Source organism: Cupressus sempervirens, chromosome 7 (genome assembly GCF_028749045.1).
Source record: "Cupressus sempervirens isolate cs-2001-9-10 chromosome 7, ASM2874904v1, whole genome shotgun sequence".
Classification (NCBI taxonomy): Eukaryota; Viridiplantae; Streptophyta; class Pinopsida; order Cupressales; family Cupressaceae; genus Cupressus; species Cupressus sempervirens.
Genome location: NC_143124.1, coordinates 791,930,961 through 791,948,959, shown reverse-complemented (window position 1 = coordinate 791,948,959; position 17,999 = coordinate 791,930,961). Strand labels below are relative to the sequence as shown.

At 36.8% G+C, this 17,999-nt stretch overlaps 1 pseudogene across 1 annotated transcript; it reads right to left on the bottom strand.

Moving 5' to 3' along the window:
- Positions 1-206: 206 nt before the first annotated feature.
- Positions 207-2,428, bottom strand: LOC149549723 (L-type lectin-domain containing receptor kinase SIT2 pseudogene; annotated as a pseudogene). Its single transcript, XR_016354486.1, has one exon. The product of XR_016354486.1 is annotated as an L-type lectin-domain containing receptor kinase SIT2 pseudogene (transcript).
- Positions 2,429-17,999: the final 15,571 nt, after the last annotated feature.

Genomic DNA, 17,999 nt, shown 5'->3' with positions numbered 1-17,999 from the left:
CATTTTGTTTATGTAGATTGCCCCATATATAACTTTTTCATTACTTTTAATTTTTTACATGGTACACTTGAAGACGATGGAAATGCAAATGAGTCTTGATCTTGATTTTTTTAATGCACACAATAAAAACCTGTACATTAAATTGGAATTTAATGCTCTGCCACAATAGAAAATCATAAAATACATCATCAGAACAACGGATCCTAAGCTGAACAAAAGAACTACTCTTTCCATTAAAATCTGACATGGTTAACATTACCAAACCGTAAACTACTTTTGTTGAGATTTTCCACTAGTAAATGATCGTCCACCGGAGATGGAAGTCGAGGGAAACAACTGTACCTCTCGAGAGGTGGAAGTCGAAGCAACTGAATCTCTGCTCCCCCTACTCATCTCATATGCATCTAAACTGGGAACGCTCACTTCCCCTTCAATTATCTGCAATACTTGTCTGATGGAAGGTCTCATCTCTGGCCTTATTTTGCAGCACAAAAGTCCCAATTTGAGGACTTTCTCCATCTCGTCTTCAACATATTCACCACCAAGATTGGGATCCGCTGCATCCATGAGTTTCCCTTCACCATACAACTCTCTCACCCAGTCCACCATTACAATCTCTGAAGCATCAAGTGAAGGATCCACTGGCCTTCTCCCACAAGCAACTTCCAACATTAAGATACCATAACTGAACACATCTGAACTGGGAGCTACCTTTCCTGTATGTACAACCTCCGGTGCAATGTACCCAAGAGTACCCATAACTCTCGTAGTTCTTGGGTTTTCTGCGTGCTCGTAAAGACGGGCAAGCCCAAAATCTCCAAGCTTTGCATTGAATTCAAAATTTAACAAGACATTACTAGATTTGATGTCTCTGTGCACAACAATCTTCTCCCACCCTTCATGAAGATACAACAATCCTTCACCTACGTCCCTCAAGATTCTGTACCTCTGAGCCCAAGTCAGCAGGCTTTTCATCTTCTTCTGATCAAACAACATCTTCTCCAGGCTTCCATTGGGCATGTAGTCGTACACTATGAACAACTTCGCTTCCCTCCTGCAGTACCCTCTGATTTGCACAAGATTCCTGTGCTGCAAACGCCCAAGACTCGAAATCTCAGCTATGAATTCCTTCATTCCTTCCGTGGTTTCCCTGAAGATGGATTTCACAGCGACTTCTTGGCCACTAGAAGGGAGAACTCCTTTGTACACCTGTCCAAAGCCTCCTGAGCCCACAACTTGATCTTCTCTGAAGCCCTTGGTTGCAATATGCAAATCTTTGTATTTAAATCTGTGAGGCCAATACTCCATCTCCCATTCTTCTGTAATGTCTCTGTACTTGTTTCTCTTCCATCTCAAAACCGCAGCTGCAATCAAAAGAATCAAAACCAGTAGTACACTTGTAGTTATACCGGCTGTAACTCCCTTGTTGGACTTCTTTCCCCTGATCAAGGAACTAAGATGAGATACATCCAATTCAGCTGCAGATCCATTTGTGCTGAAGCTCCAAGCGAGAACACAGTGATCTTCAGCGACTATTCCCGTTGCTGCAGAGAAACCCACATACATTTCTTCAGTCAAGATGTCGGAAAGATTCAAGTTTTGGAGAGATAAAAGAGGCTTCTTGGGTCGAATTGAACCGGCTTCCACAATTGTAACATTCAGTTGGTGTTGGGCATCATCGTAATCAATCCAAGCCTGAATGTTCTTTCCACTGTTGAGATCAAGTGGATACATCTTGTTGTCATTAATCCAGTACCCCGCAGGCTGAGATTTGATTGATTTGAGGTCGTTGAGATCGACACCGACATGATTGCTGTCGATGTCTTCCACATCGCTGCTTTGGAGCGTGTCGAACTCGACGGCAAAGAGATGATTTTGAGGCTTCCCGTTGATTGAATTGTTCAGCAAGCCGAGGAACTGAGCTGATGAATTTTCCACGGTTGAGTTGTTGGGCGTCATGAAAAACGCCAATCCGTGACCGCTGCGTGAAGGATCGTGGGTTAAAGGAAGTATGGCAAACACGAATGTGGTGCTGAATGATGAACACCCATTTGTGGGTTGTTTCATACGAACTGGCTGAGGATATAAAACTCTGCCAGAGATGCGTTGTGATTGGTTTGTGAGGCAGATGGCACCGGATCGGATCGTGGAATGCTCCACCTCGTCAAGTGTGGAGGAATTGAAACTGTTGAAGAGGAAATTGGTGTGGGCTTGTGCTTGAACAAATAGATTCAGCACAAGGATGGGCATGATAATATACAAAGACATGGCTCTGATAAAGACTGTATCTGCTGTAAGGGAAAATGGGTTACGTAAACACTTCACATGGATCGTTATAAGATTGAACAGGAGATAATGGGTCAGAGGCACCCTGTGCAAGGCACCGGCTACGGTGCAACATATTTGCACCGAGCCGGGCAACCTGCCCCATCTGGTCTGCCCTGACTGTACAATACCGTCAGGCAGCCGTGCAAAATTACTGTCAGCTGCAGTGTTAAATTAATACTATACTTTGTTTTTTAATCAAATATTTTCTTATTTTAAATGTTTAGTTTTAATGTATAAAAGTTATTATATTTTTAAAAATTAGATATTCTATATTGTTTTTGATAAGATAAACACGATTTAAAGGATCTTGAAACTCATAAGTTTTACAAAAAACAAGGCTGATAATAAGCAAAAGAAGCCAGCCAAAACAGAGGTCCAACAGCTGAAAAAAGCCCGAAGGCCCAGCCCAAAACAAAGGCCCACAGAAAGGCCAGAAAACAAACAAACAAAAATAGATTACAGAGAGCTTGTCCAAAAGCCAAAAGCCAGAAAGACGAAAATACAAAAGACAAGAAAACTAGTCTTCAGTAATCTTCTCCATTTCCTGCATAGTTTGAGCTGCCTCGACTATCTTTTGTTGCTCCTTTGCCATTTGATCCTGGACCTTCTCCATGCCCTGATCTATACTGGTGAACGTACTGATTGTGGCCTTGTCATCCTCGGGCTTGGCCTTATCCCTGTTCTGTCCTCCCTCCTCCACCAGGAAGCCCCTGTCCTTAAGTTTACTTGCAAGGGATTGGATGTTGTCATTCATCGAACTCAGGAGAGAAATCATCTAACTTGTCAGGTTGTGGTTGTAGTTTTCAAGATTTCTAATTCTCCTTTCATTTAAGCTTTCTCTATTATCCTGGTCCTCCTAGCTGTCAATACCTGTCTTATTCTTAGTACTTTCCATCTAGGATACCCTTTCTCTAACTTCCTCCAGCTCATGGAAGAGCCATTTGATTGATCTGAAGTTGTCAATCATACTACTGTGGGCATTATTCAGAAGGTTCATACCAGTATCCCTTGCGTTGTCTAAAATGGCCAGGATAGCTAGGCCTATGAGCTCATTGAGCCTAGGCTCCTCCAGGTTGTACACCAGGATCTGAGAGTTCATAACTTCCCTAAAAATCCCCATAGTAGCAGTACTCACATTGAAATTTTTCCAGATATTCTATATTGTTAATGTGTAAAAGTTATTATATTTTTAAAAATTAGATATTCTATATTTTTAATGTGTAATATAAGTAGTTCTTTGGAAACATGTAACTATTTTGTTTTAATATACATATGGGAAACTTTAAAAATTAAATTAAACTCTAATATTTTAAAATATTATATTATTTAATTGGATGCACATGTGAATTGAATGGTAAGTTAATATTGTGATATGTTATTTTAAATATCTTAAGTAAATATAATAGATAATTTTTTTAATTTAGAATTAAGGTAAAAATGTATATTATTTAATTTTAAATAATTTATTAATAATAAGTTCTTATAATTGTATTATTATATGATATTAAAAAAATTAATATTTAAAATATTAATTAATTAGATATATTAAACATTATGTAATATAAATTTTCATACTAGTCAAAATTATCACGATGACTTGATAAAATATAAAATATGTAACATCAATAATATAATTATTTAAACTTGAAATTTAAATCATTAAATGTAAGTATTAACATAGAAATTTTGTTTAAATCATAATTAAAACTAGCAATTGCACCTTTAGTAAGGTGTAATAAGTAAGTCCAACAATATTGAGAGAAATAGACTAGGTGTATTTTTTTATATAGAATCTTAGTTCAAATTATAAAGACGACCCTAACTCATTATCCTAATCTTAGTCATTTTAAATACCCTAACTTTAATCACAAAACTAACCATGCTTCTTAATGTAACCTCAATTCTTACATTAACACTAACTCTAATCAAAATCGCAACCCTAATTATATTACTAACTATGATTAACCCTTTGATTATAAATTTTAAAACTGAATCTAATTGTAATTCCAACTATTAAATACATAAAAAACTAATTTAAAATATTATTTATGATATAAAAGTTAAGTCTAATTATATATCGAAATTTAGAATTTTTTTGTATTTTTTATTATAAAACACTCACTTGAATTGAATTAAATATTAATTCTTTTAATATGACATAGTAATAAAGTTAAATAAGACCTAATGACCTAAATAATATTTTTAATTAGTTTTTTATATATTTAATAGTTGGAATTATGATTAGATTAAGGTTTAAAAGTTATAATCAAAGGGTTAATCATAGTTAGTAATATAATTAGGGTTGTGATTTTGATTAGAGTCAGTGTTAATGTAAGAATTGAGGTTACATTAAGAAGCATGGTTAGTTTTGTGATTAAAGTTAGGGTATTTAAAATGACTAAGATTAGGATAATGAGATAGGGTTGTCTTTATAATTTGAACTAAGGTTTTGTATAAAAAAAATACACCTAGTCTATTTCCCTCAATATTGTTGGACTTACTTATTACACCTTACTAAAGGTGCAATTGCTAGTTTTAATTATGATTTAAACAAAATTTCTATGTTAATACTTACATTTAACGATTTAAATTTCAAGTTTCTATATATTGAAATAATTATATTATTGATATTACATATTTTATATTTTATTTTATCAAGTCATCTTGATAATTTTGACTAGTATGATAATTTTTATTACATAATGTTTAATATATCTAATTAATTAATATTTTAAATATTAATTTTTTTAATATGATATAATAATACAGTTATAAGAACTGATTATTAATAAATTATTTAAAACTATATAATATTCATTTTTACCTTAATTCTAAATTAAAAAAATTATCTATAATATTTACTTAAGATATTTAAAATAACATATCATAATATTAACTTTCCATTCAATTTACTTGTGCATCCAATTAAATCATATAATATTTTAAAATATTAAAATTTAATTTAATTTTTAAAGTTTCTAACAATATAGAATATCTAATTTTTAAAAATATAATAACTTTTATACATTAAAACTTAACATTTAAAATAAAAAAAGATTTGATTAAAAAAACAAAGTATAGTATTCTTTTTTTAAAGAGGGGTAAACGCTTTGAGCTGGAGCTATGAACCAGTGAAGCCACAAACGGGGGACCTCATCCCCATGATATGTGAACTTTGATGGCAAAGATAACAACACAACCACTTAACCATCACAACATGCCACTATTGGCTAACAAAGTATAGTATTCATTTAACACTGCAGCTGACAGTAATTCGCACGGTTGCCTGACGGTATTGTATAGTCAGAGCAGACCACACGGGGCAGGTTGCCCGGCTCGGTGCAAATATGTTGCACCGTAGCCGGTGCCCCCTGTGCAATAGGGATTTCTGTAACACATGAAACATTCAGATAAATTCAAGATCATCAATAGAGTTTATCGCGTCGCATGTGCGTGAATGAGAATGACTTCAAGCCTATTTTTTCGAGAAATCTAGCAGGCCTCTTATTTTGACTTTTCAAGTTATTATCTCAATCTCATATTCACTATCAATAGTCGACAGTCGATGGGAGGCAGTGAACGACCATTGCACAATTTCCAACCGTCGATCATTTTGTACTAAACAGACCAACATTAATATGAAGCCCCTTGTTACACGTTTCTGTCACCTCCAAAGTTCTCCTACGGGTAGTCTAAATCTGACATTGTTGACAGCTAAATTCAGTTGTCAGTGGAGGTGGGTAAACATTCAATGCTGGAGATTAAATACACTGCAATTACTTTTTTTCTTGCATAAAAATCATGTCTTGCTTATTAAAACAGCTGAAGAGCATGCCAGCTGGATAGCATTACACAGAAACGTAAAATCAGCTCTGTGACTTCCTATTTGACAGTGTAACTTTTGATAAATTCTCGTATCTGTCATAACCGATGTTTTTGCTGTGCACAAATTCCATAGTCATATTAAGGAAAGCAGATCTCTAATTGCAGAAAATACTTTAATCTGTGTAATTGTTTTATACGAACAGAACGTAAACACTGTTGTAACTTTGTATACTAATAATAAATTAATATATTGCTTGAAAAGTTGCAAAAAAATTTTCCATATGCTATCCTTGGACAGAAGTATCAATAAAGCACATATTTTGAAAAGGATTAATCCTGGAGTAAGGACAGTAAGAATGATACCCAGACATAGACTAGAAGATCCCTTTTGATACATACAAACACAGCTTGAGTCTCAGCATTCATCTTTGAAAATTAATTTCTGTACAGCATTGCAAAAACGAGGCTCAGCGCAACTGAGAGATTGTGTCACGGGTGAGTGACTTAAACATTCTCAGATTTATACACCTCTTTTCTCTCTAAAGCCATCATAGCAAGGAGATAACTCTTTGGATTCGAGCGCATGACCTTACCATAGCGAAAGACATTGGAGATACAAGAATAGTATTTCTCAATAGGCGAGCTTAGGGTTGGCACATTGAGAGGAAGGGAACATTTCCTTTTCATAATCACAACTCCTTTTATGTAGTGATGAGCATTGAGGAAAACGCATAACAAAAATGGATATAAAATCTCGCTGAGAATGGCATCTCAATTGGATAAAAAGGACAGAACTTGAGAAAGGCTTGAAGAACTCATGTGATTGTGCCGTGAGTGTGCTTTCATGGATTGCAGCATGATGAATGGTAGTGGAAAGTTGTTTATTAGTTCCTGCGGTAGGCAGGTAACTATTGCACCTGTTTGGATGCATATTAGGCCTCGTTTGGTTGCTGGAAGATAAGGGCCAAAACCGGGTTATCATGAGTAAAACCAGGTTTTGCAAAAAAACTTTGGTGTTTGGTTGGTTAAAATTATAACCTGGTTTTCAATTTCATCTTCCAGTAAAAGGGTGGAATTCGAAATTAAAATCAGATTTTGAATTTTATGACAGTTTTTTTAATAATATTGTGGGGTCCACTGTCTATTCATCTTCCGTGTCAATCAAACGGACCGTTGGCTTTCCAAACCACAAAACCAAATTTTCGAGAACCTGGTTATAAGATAACCTGGTTATGCCAAAAATTCATCTTCCCCAACCAAACGGGGCCTTAGGGAATGAGAATTTTAAAAGCATTTCGGTTTGCCTACAGTTCAAACAATTGAATATATTTTTAAAATTTTGAAAAGGTGAATTCTCTGTTTTCTTATTGGTCATTGCGGAAAATGGTAAGGAGAAAATTAGAATTTATTAGAAATATTAGGAAAAAACAAAAGCTCTGGAGCAGCTAGAGTCCCTGCCTTTTGTGAGAAATAGAATATAGATTTGTATTTTATAAAAAATACAAGATGTTTTATGCTTATAACTTACTTATTGTGTTAACATTTGTTACATGTTTGAAAAGTTTGAATTAGGGATATGACTTAGTAGACTGGAATATCATATGGTACTCATTTTTGTGAGAATTTTCCAAGACATAGTTGTGATTGCTTATATAAGTAGTTGCTAAATAATAAATTTATATTTTAAAAATTATGATTATTAGATGTGAATATTATATTATTTACAGAGCATATTCATTGTCCATAATCTTTATACTAATGCTTAAAGCATAATAATACCTTACAGTTACTAAATCTTTGTTTTATAATAGTCACTTCGCTTAAGATTTACAAATATAAAAATATATAAAAATTACATTTATTAAGAGTATACAAATATTCTTTTTGTATAGTGATATTTTTACATATATACAAATAGTTGATAATTCAATATTAAAAATATATATTTATAGTTAAAATCATAAACTAATACTAAAAATTTAAATATCAATATTATTTTTGTATATTTGTCTTTTAATATAATTCAATATATTGGTTTGTATAATATGACTAATAGTAAAAGAAATATAAATAAGAAATTTTGTCTTAATAATTTATTTTCAACATATAAAAATTTGAAACTCATATGCTCATAATAATTTCATAGAAGAATATTTTTTAATCTATATTTGTTAATTATAATATGATTAATGTAATATTGAAAATATGACACGTAGAAAACTTTTAACTTTTTTAAAGTAAAAATAAAAAAATAATTTTATATAGACTACGGAACTATAACTTACAATTTGGCAAAATTGAACACACAACACTATTTTCTCACTTTTAAGAAATTGGTCAAATTTAGACACTTGAAATTTTAGCATTTGAAAGGAATGTAATATAATTAGCAAATGATTCAAGTTATGTTTTCCTAAACACGTGTAAACTTCCCCCTTTATAATTTATACTTGTTTGTTAATATATATATATTTTTTAATTTTTAACAAGAGTTCTGTTGGAGCAGGAATCCCTGGGTAAGTGCACAAAGTTGTGGTGCCAAAAGGGGGGTATAAGTGGACACCTTTTCCTGAAATCTACAAATTTTGAACTTCAACAAGAATTTGAAGATAGTTACGATCAAAATTTTAAGATATGAAAAAAATAAAAGTCGTAGTCCTTTGAATCTAGTTTCTAAACTACTAATTTTTTTTCAAAATGGTTTGGTTTTAGGTCCTCAAAAAAGAGGGCCAGAAAAAGTGGTACTGTTTATTCCAAAAAAACATAACACAGTACAAAGTGTGGCCCCCCTAAAATTTTAACTTTTTTTTTGAAATTCTTTAATTGCTCTGGTCAAAAGTTACTTAACACTATGTAGTTTATCCCAGATTTTTGGGTAATTTTATAATGTGTATTTTTTTTGAATGAATTTTTTAACTAGAGACAACCCAAAAATGTGAAATATCTATGTGCTCCCCCTAGAAATAATTGAAAACTAATCTAAAATCAAAACTTTTTTTTTCAAAGTGTGTAGAATGGAGTCTAGTTTCTAAAAAACTAAGTTGTTGCAAAATTCGATGAACAAGCTAAAATCTATAGGCCAATCAGTACATGGTGGTTTTTGACCAAAATTGAACATACATTCAAAAGAAATTATAGATGAAAGGTTTGAAATAGTTCAAATTAAAAATAAATTATATGGTTAGATAGCTGACATAGAGACCTATAATGCTATGTAACCTAATCTTATCGATACCCAACCACGAGGAATCTTGAAGGGGAGCACACAAGAAAAAATAATCATTTTTGGTATGTTTGCTGGAAAACACATCTCAAACATGTTCATAAACTCCAAACCTTTGGGTTGGATCTCCAAGGCAAAACCAAGCCTTAGGCTTGGGTTTAAATAAGCTTTCAATAGCGTGTGCGCCCTATAGCGCGCACGCGCTATTCAAAACATGATTTCTAAGTAGCATGTGCGCGCTATAGGGCGCACACACTATTAAGACCTAAATTGCATAAGAGAACTAGATTGGGGGGGGGGGGGGGAAGGGAATGGCGATGTGTGTGTGAGAGAGAGATAGAGAGAAAGTAGGGGATGGGAGAGGGGAGAGAGAAAGTGAGAAAGAGTAGGGGTGACAAAGAGAGTATAGGATGGGAGAGAGAGTAGGGGTGGCAGAGAGAGTACAAGATGCGAGAGAGAGGAAGTGTGAGAGAGAGTCGAGGTGGAAAATAGAGAGTGTGGGATGGGGGAAAGAGATTGAAAGTAGGGGATGGGAGAGAGAGGAAGTGTGAGAGAGAGTACAAGTTGGGAGAGAGAGATTAAGAGTAGGGGATGGGGGAGAGAGAGAGTAGGCGATGGGAGATGGAGTGGGAGAGGAAGAGTGAGAGAGAGGAGGATGGGAGTACATGTGTGTGAAAGAGAGAGAGTATGGAATGGGAGAGGGGGAAGACAAAGTAGCTCGAGAGAGAGTAGGGGATGGAAGAGAGAGTAGGCGATGGGAGAGGGAGTGGGAGAGGGAGAGAAAGGGGGGATAGAAATGTGTGTAAGAGAGAAAGAGATAGAGAGTAGGGGATAGGAGAGAGTGTGAAAATGTAAGAGAGAGTAGAGAGAGAGAGAGAGAGAGAGAGAGTAGGCAGTGGGAGAGGGAGTGGGAGAGGGAGAGCAAGTGAGAGAAAAAGTAGGGGATGGAAGAGGAGAGAGGGGGGATGGGTGTGTGCGTGTGTGAAAGAGAGAGAGAGTAGGCAATGGTAGAGGGATGGGAGAGATAGAGAGAGAGAGAGAGAGAGAGAGAGAGAGAGAGAGAGAGTAGGTAGTGGGAGATGGAGTGGGATGGAGAGAGAGGTGGAATGGAAGCGTGTAAGAGAGATAGAGTAGGGGATGGGAGAGAGTAGGTAGTGGGACAGGGACTGCGAGAGAGAGAGGGGGGGAATGGGAATGTGTATTTATTTATAAGAGAGATAGAGCAAGGGATGGGAGAGAGTGTGAGAGTTTGAGAGAAAGTAGGAGGTGGCAGAGAGAGCTCGTATGAGATGGGGGTGAGAGAGAGAGAGAGAGAGAGTAGGGGATGGAAGAGTGAGAGAGAGAGTAGGGGATGGAAGAGAGAGAGTGAGAGTAGGGGATGGGAGAGAGAAAGTAGAGAGTGAGAGAGTACTTGAGAGAGAGAGAGAGAGATAGTAGGCGGTGCAAGAGGGAGTGGGAGAGGGAGAGAGAGGGGGGATGGAAGTGTGTGACAAATCTAGAGAGTAGGGAATGGGAGAGGAGAGAGAGAGGGAGGATGAGAGTGTGTGTGTAAGAGAGACAGAGTAGGGGATGGGAGAGAGTGCGAGAGTGTGAGAGAGAGTAGGTGGTGGCAAAGAGAGCTTGTACTGGATGGGAGAGGGAGAGAGAGAGAGAGAGAGAGAGAGAGAGAGAGAGAGAGAGAGAGAGAGAGAGATTACGGGATGGGAGAGCATGAGAGAGAGAGTAGGGGATGGGAGAGAGAGAGAGAGAGAGAGAGAGAGAGAGAGTAGAGAGGAAGAAAGAGAACTTGAGAGAGAGAGAGAGAGAGAGAGATAGTAGGCAGTAGGAGAGGGAGTGGGAGAGGGAGAGGGAGAGAGATAGGGGGGATGGGAGTGTGTGTGACAAATGTAGAGAGTAGGGGATGGGAGAGAAGAAGAGTGGGGGGATAAGAGAGTGTGTATCTCCGAAAGAGAGAGAGTAGGGGATGGGAGAGAGTGTGAGAGTGTGAGAGTAGGGGGTGGCAGAGAGAGAGTATGATGATGGAGGAGAGAAAGTAGGCTATGGGAGAGGGAAAGAGAGAGGGGAGATGGGAGTGTGTGCGTGTGTAAGAGAGATAGAGTAGGGGATGGGAGAGAGTGTGAGAGTGTGAGAGAGTAGAGGATGGGAGAGGAGAGAGAGAGTAGGAGATGGGGGAGAGAAAGTAGGTGGTGGGAGAGGGAGTGGGAGAGGGAGAGGGAGAGAGAGAGAGAGGGGGGGAATGGGAGTGTGTGTGACAGATGTAGAGAGTAGGGGATGGGAGAGAAGAAGAGTGGGGGGATAAGAGTGTGTGTATCTGTGAAAGAGAGAGAGAAGGGTATGGGAGAGAGTGTGAGAGTGTGACAGTAGGGGGTGGCAGAGAGAGAGTACGACAATGGGGGAGAGAAAGTAGGCGGTGGGAGAGGGAAAGAGAGAGGGGGGATGGGAGTGTGTGTGTGTAAGAGAGACATAGTAGGGGATGGGAGAGATAATGAGAGTAAGGGATGGGAGAGAGAGAGAGAGTAGAGAGGAAGAAAGAGAACTTGAGAGAGAGAGAGATAGTAGGTAGTAGGAGAGGGAGTGGGAGAGGGAGAGGGAGAGAGTGGAGGGATAAGAGTGTGTGTATCTATGAAAGAGAGAGTAGGAGATGGGAGAGAGTGTGAGAGTAGGGGGTGGCAGAGAGAGTACGATGATGGGGGAGAGAAAGTAGGCGGTGGGAGAGGGAAAGAGAGAGGGGGGATGGGAGTGTGTGTGAGAGAGAGACAAAGTAGGGGATGGGAGAGAGTGTGAGTGTGAGAGAGTAAGGGATGAGAGAGGAGAGAGAGAGCAGGGAATGGGGGAGAGAAAGTAGGCAGTGGGAGAGGGAGAGAGAGAGGGCGGATGGGAGTGTGTGTGTGTGAGAGACAGAGTAGGGGATGGAAGAGAGTGTGAGTGTGAGAGAGTAGGGGATGGGAGAGGAGAGAGAGAGAGAGCAAGGGATGGGGGAGAGAAAGTACGTGGTGGGAGAGGGAGAGAGAGAGGGGGGATGGGAGTGTGTGTGTGAGAGAGACAGACTCAGGGATGGAAGAGAGTGTGAGAGAGTAGGGGATGGGAGAGGAGAGAGAGAGCAGGGAATGGGGGAGAGAAAGTAGGTGGTGAGAGAGGGAGTCAGAGAGGGAGAGGGAGAGGGAGAGGGGGAATGGGAGTGTGTGTGTAAGAAAGACAGAGTAGGGAATGGGAGAGAGTGTGAGAGTGAGTAGGTGGTGGTAGATAGAGCTCGTACAAGATGGGAGAGAGAGAGAGTAGAGAGGGAGAGAGAGAACTTGAGAGAGAGAGAGATAGTAGGCAGTAGGAGAGGGAGAGGGAGAGGGAGAGAGATAGAGGGAATGTGAATGTGTGTAAGAGAGACAAAGTAGGGGATGGGAGAGGAGAGAGAGAGTAGGGGATGGGGGAGAGAAAGTAGGTGGTAGGAGAGGGAGAGGGAGAGAGATAGGGGGGATAAGAGTGTGTGTGAGAGATCTAAAGAGTCGAGGAGGGGAGAGGAGAGAGGGTGAGAGAGGTAGAGAGAGTAGGTGGTGGGAGAGGGAGAGTGAGAGAGAGTAAATGATGGGAGAGGGGAGAGAGAGTAGGAAGAGAGAGGGAGGGGATGGGAGAGAGAGTAGGAAGGATAGAGAGTAGGGAGGATGGGGAGTAGGGAGGATGGGGAGTGATGTGATTTCACATAGTGCGTACACACTATAATACGTACAAGCTTTATAGTGCATACGCACCATAGTGCTTACACACTATCTCAAATCACCTAAAAAAAGGTAAAAAACCAACCTTGGGGCCCATTTCATCCATTTCTTGCTTTTAGTCTATTATGCACTCTGTTATTCCGACAGAAATCACAGGTTTCAACATAGAAAACACTATTTCAACACTTTTGGAAGGTACCAAACACCAAATTCAATCATTGGATATGTGATTTGAAGACTTTTTGAATATTCCTTGTATATAAAAGGTTAGTGCAATCCATTTTAAATATTGTTTGTCAATATATAGATACAAATTTGATTATAATTTGACATGTTATTTAATATATAGTGAATTCATTGAAAATTGTATGTTTGAATGAAATGTTATTTCAGAATGGTTAGAAATTTGACAAGTCATTTGATATATATTGTGTATTCATTCAAATAATTATAATTTTTATATGTAATTGAATAATTTGTAATTTACACATTTTAAGTAATTCGGATGTTTGAGTAATTTGACATGTAGAAATCATCATCATGCCAAGGAAGAAACCAAAGATTCAAACAAATGAAGATAGGGAGAGAGAGTTGGCAATTAAAAGAGATAAAATCAAACTACTACGTGAACAAAGAAAATTACAAAGCAATAATGAAGAATTGACTTTTGAAGAGGATCAAGAACCACCAGTACAAAGAAACAAAGAGGAAGAATTAGAAAGGCAAAAAGAACGAATGAGATTGTTACACTCAAGAAGACAATTGAATTGTGAAGCTACACCATCCTCCAATGTTGGAGTCATATCGTCCGCTACACCATCTTCCAATGTTGGAGTACCATCTTCCAATGTTGAAGGCATATCATCCTCTCATGTAGAAGAGACACTGATTTGTAGATCTGACAATATACACACTCCATCATGTCATGTTGAAAGCACAACATCAACACATCTAGTAGGTGATATTCCATCTTTTACATCTTATTGCCAAGGCACATCATCTTCGGTTCAAGGTACGCAATACACTCAACCTTATATTGATGTTCAAAATGTTGAGAGAATTGAAGATATTCGAACACCTTCTAGAATTCATTTTAGAAGACCAAAATATTCGATTGATATTGATACTAACATTTTGAAATCAATGCCTGACAAGATTAGCAAGCGTACTTGTCAAAGTAAAGTTAATAGTATGTGGAGATTATTTTTTGAAGAATTAAATATTACAGGTCAATGCCAATTATTTGTTGAAATGATGAGAAATTTGAAATTTAGGCCTATCATAAAGATTCTTGGGCTAAGAATGATGGACAATTCAAATGAAAGAAATATTGTAAACAATCTAATGAGTGCTTATGACAAAGTGGGTTCTAAATCACACACCAAAGATAGTAATATCACAAGACGAGTACTCACATCGATAATAGTAAGTATCCAAATGAAGAAAGCTCGACTCATGAGAAAGATAAGCAAAATATTAAAAATTGGTAGAGGTACCCTAAGGAGAGCCATGCTAAGGCATGAGAGATTAGAAGATCCAACAAAAAATGAGTTATGGACATTTAGTGGTAGACTACCGCGAAAGGATAAAGAAATTAGTGAAGCCTTGAAATCATTGATCCAAGATTTTTGGAAAAATAATACACGTGTTTCTCCTAATCAAAGAGATGTTGTAAGAAGGAGGATTGGTAGCCGAAATTGTGAGCCACATGCAAAACATTTTTTGGACTCAACTTAGACAAATTTTTTTGCAAAATTTATTGGTATGTATCCTCAAATTCGAATAAGTGAAATATTTTTTGAGATGGGTAAACCTTTTTATGTGAAGATAAATCACACATGCACAACTTCTTGTTGTAGGATACATATTGAATTTTCTAACCATTTTGATATTTTAAGGCATATATGCGTAGTTTTGCATAGTTTGTTTTGCAGGATTGTGACATAAAAGAGCCACCAAGATCTTCAAGGGAATTCATATCCAACATTTTATGTCAAATAGGGGACGGCAAACAATTTTACAAGACATCATGCTTGGATGGTACATGCTTATTCTGTGGTTCTTTGCAACTTTTATCAACTTGTCAACATATGGATAGTACACATGCAATTGGAAATGAAATAGTAGATTACAGAAAATTCAAGACAGTGACATATGCTCTAAAAGATGGGAAACATGGTAAAAGATGTGATCTAGTCATTGAAAAGATTCCAGTGTATGAGTTCATGAAGATTTTTCATGAAAAGATTATTTACGAGTATGCAAGGCATACCCATAGAGCTTGATGGTTGGATTTGCAATTCAAGTTGTGCAAGGATACGTTTCCATTGGATACCATTGTTTCGGTTGTAGATTTTACAGAGAACTACACACTACAACCACAAAATGAGGTGCAAGAAAAGTATTATACATCTCAACAGGTTTCCATATTTGTTCACATAACATTCATGCATTCACCTACAAGTACATAGAATGATAGGAAGATTTTGAGGGAGTACCATTTTTACATCAGCGATGATCGATCACATTCGACGGAGTTCGTACATGGTTGTTTTCAACTATTTTATGAAAATTTAGCTAAAAGGGGCATATCATAATGTCAGCACATTATTTGGTCAGACAATTGTGCATCTCAATTCAAGAATGCACAGATGTTCTATTGGTTAAGCAGGATGCATAGGTTGTATAGAATTCAATATATGTGAAATTTCACAGAGGCTGGTCATGGTAAGGGAGAGCACAATGGTGTAGGCGCATGCATTAAAAGAGCCTTGGCTCGTGAAGAACTAAAGTACAAATATGGAGCAATATTGATAGATGCAAAATCCATCGTCCAATAGTGTAACGCTACAATGGGTCCAAGTAAGGAAGGTGAGTCTACAATTCGTAGATTTTTTTGGTTGATAGATAATACTAACATTGCACTATATCAAGATTGTTGCACACTAACAAGATCTAGTGAGTTACACTTTTTTAGAAGCTCTGATGTAGGTTCATGGAGTATCCACACACAAAAAATGGCATGCTATTGTCCATCATGTGCAGAGGAAAATTGGGATGACTGTGAGTCAATTGAATGGGTGGACAAATGGGATATACAGGTGTTGGACCCAATTGACACCTATCACCTATCGTCCCCCACAAGTAGTGGAAATGGTAGAGATGGATTTGTCTATTGACTTTGACTGCTTGTCAGATCTAGTGCAACCTAGTAATATATATATATATATATATATATATATATATATATATATATATATATATATATATATATATATATATATATATATATATCTTTGTAATTTCAATATGTAACTTCATAACTTTTACCCAAGTATTTTTTGAATTAATGATCGCATTTTGTACATTTGTCATTACAGGCCATATTTTTGCTGTTATTGCACCTGAAGACAATGAAGAAGGGACAGATTATTATTTGTGTCATTGTGTTGAAGCCAAACAAAAATTGGATCACTCGGTTATAGATGGTGAAGGTTTAGAGTACCATGTCGGTGCCATGGTTGTAACAGGCACATGGCTTAGATGATATCCTATGAAGAATCCTAACTTGTGGTTATTCGAGGATTGACAAACAGAGAGGAAGATTCTTCATTATTCAAACCTTGTTGTCGCATCAAATGTCCACTTGATAAAATATGGTGGAAAACCACATAATAAGATTCTTTGGAAAGTTCGCAAGTCAAACCATGAGGCAATACTTGAGATATTAAAATGTCAAGCAGATCCAGTTGGCTCATTAGATTGAATAGGGAGAGAGGGACATAGATAAAAAGTGATCAATTGGATCCAAATACAATGTTACAACCTCTTCCCCAAGACTATCACATGACTAAGGTGGACTGTATTGTTATGATGTGTAAGTGATGAGATTTAGTTTTTATTTGTTTAGAATCTAGATACATTATTTGAATTTATATTAGATTCTTTAATAGGACCCATTTTTAAAATCTTATCTTAGATTTTTTTACTGTGCTAATTCTTCATTTGTAGGTCACCAAAGAAGAGGGCTAATAAAGTTGACACACAAGTGATAAAGGGTGAGATGCCAAAATCATCTGCGAAATGGTATTATCAATTCACATCCTCAATATTTATTAGTGTTCTCTGTTCAAGTACCATTGTATGATAATCATCTTATGCCTGGAATTGCAGAGGATCACAATCATCAAAAAGTAAGAAGGAAAATAGGTCTCGATCTGATGATAATGGGGCAGTGACAGATATAGTTCTCTCTAAGGATTCTGATTTGTTGGACTTTGACTCATTATTATCATAAATTTGGAATGTTGGAAAGGGTTAATAGTTGATTATGAATATTCATCCCATGTGTGTTAATCTTAGTGGATTAATCTTATCTTAGATTTTTTTATTGTGCTAATTCTTCATTTGCAGGTCACCAAAGAAGAGGGCTAATAAAGTTGACGCACAAGTGATAAAGGGTGAGATGCCAAAATCATCTGCGAAATGGTATTATCAATTCACATCCTCAATATTTATTAGTGTGCTTTGTTCAAGTACCATTGTATGCTAATCATCTTATGCTTGGAATTGCAGAGGATCACAATCATCAAAAAGTAAGAAGGAAAATAGGTTGTTCAAGTGACATATTCAATGAGGTTGTTTGTACAATGTAATGATTGAGTTGAAGTGATTTATGAAGTAATGGTTGTTTGTACACTATAGTTTTTAGGATAGACTTCCTAGAATAAAATTTTTACTATGCTTTGAATGACAAATATAAATTTCAATCTGCATATAATATGATCCTTTAGTTTTGTTATAGCATGTGCATACATTATCCCTCAATATCAAACATGGAAGGCTATTATCTACTATATTTAGAATTGCTCTGGTAGTTCATACACATGTTAATAATAACTTATTTCCAAACC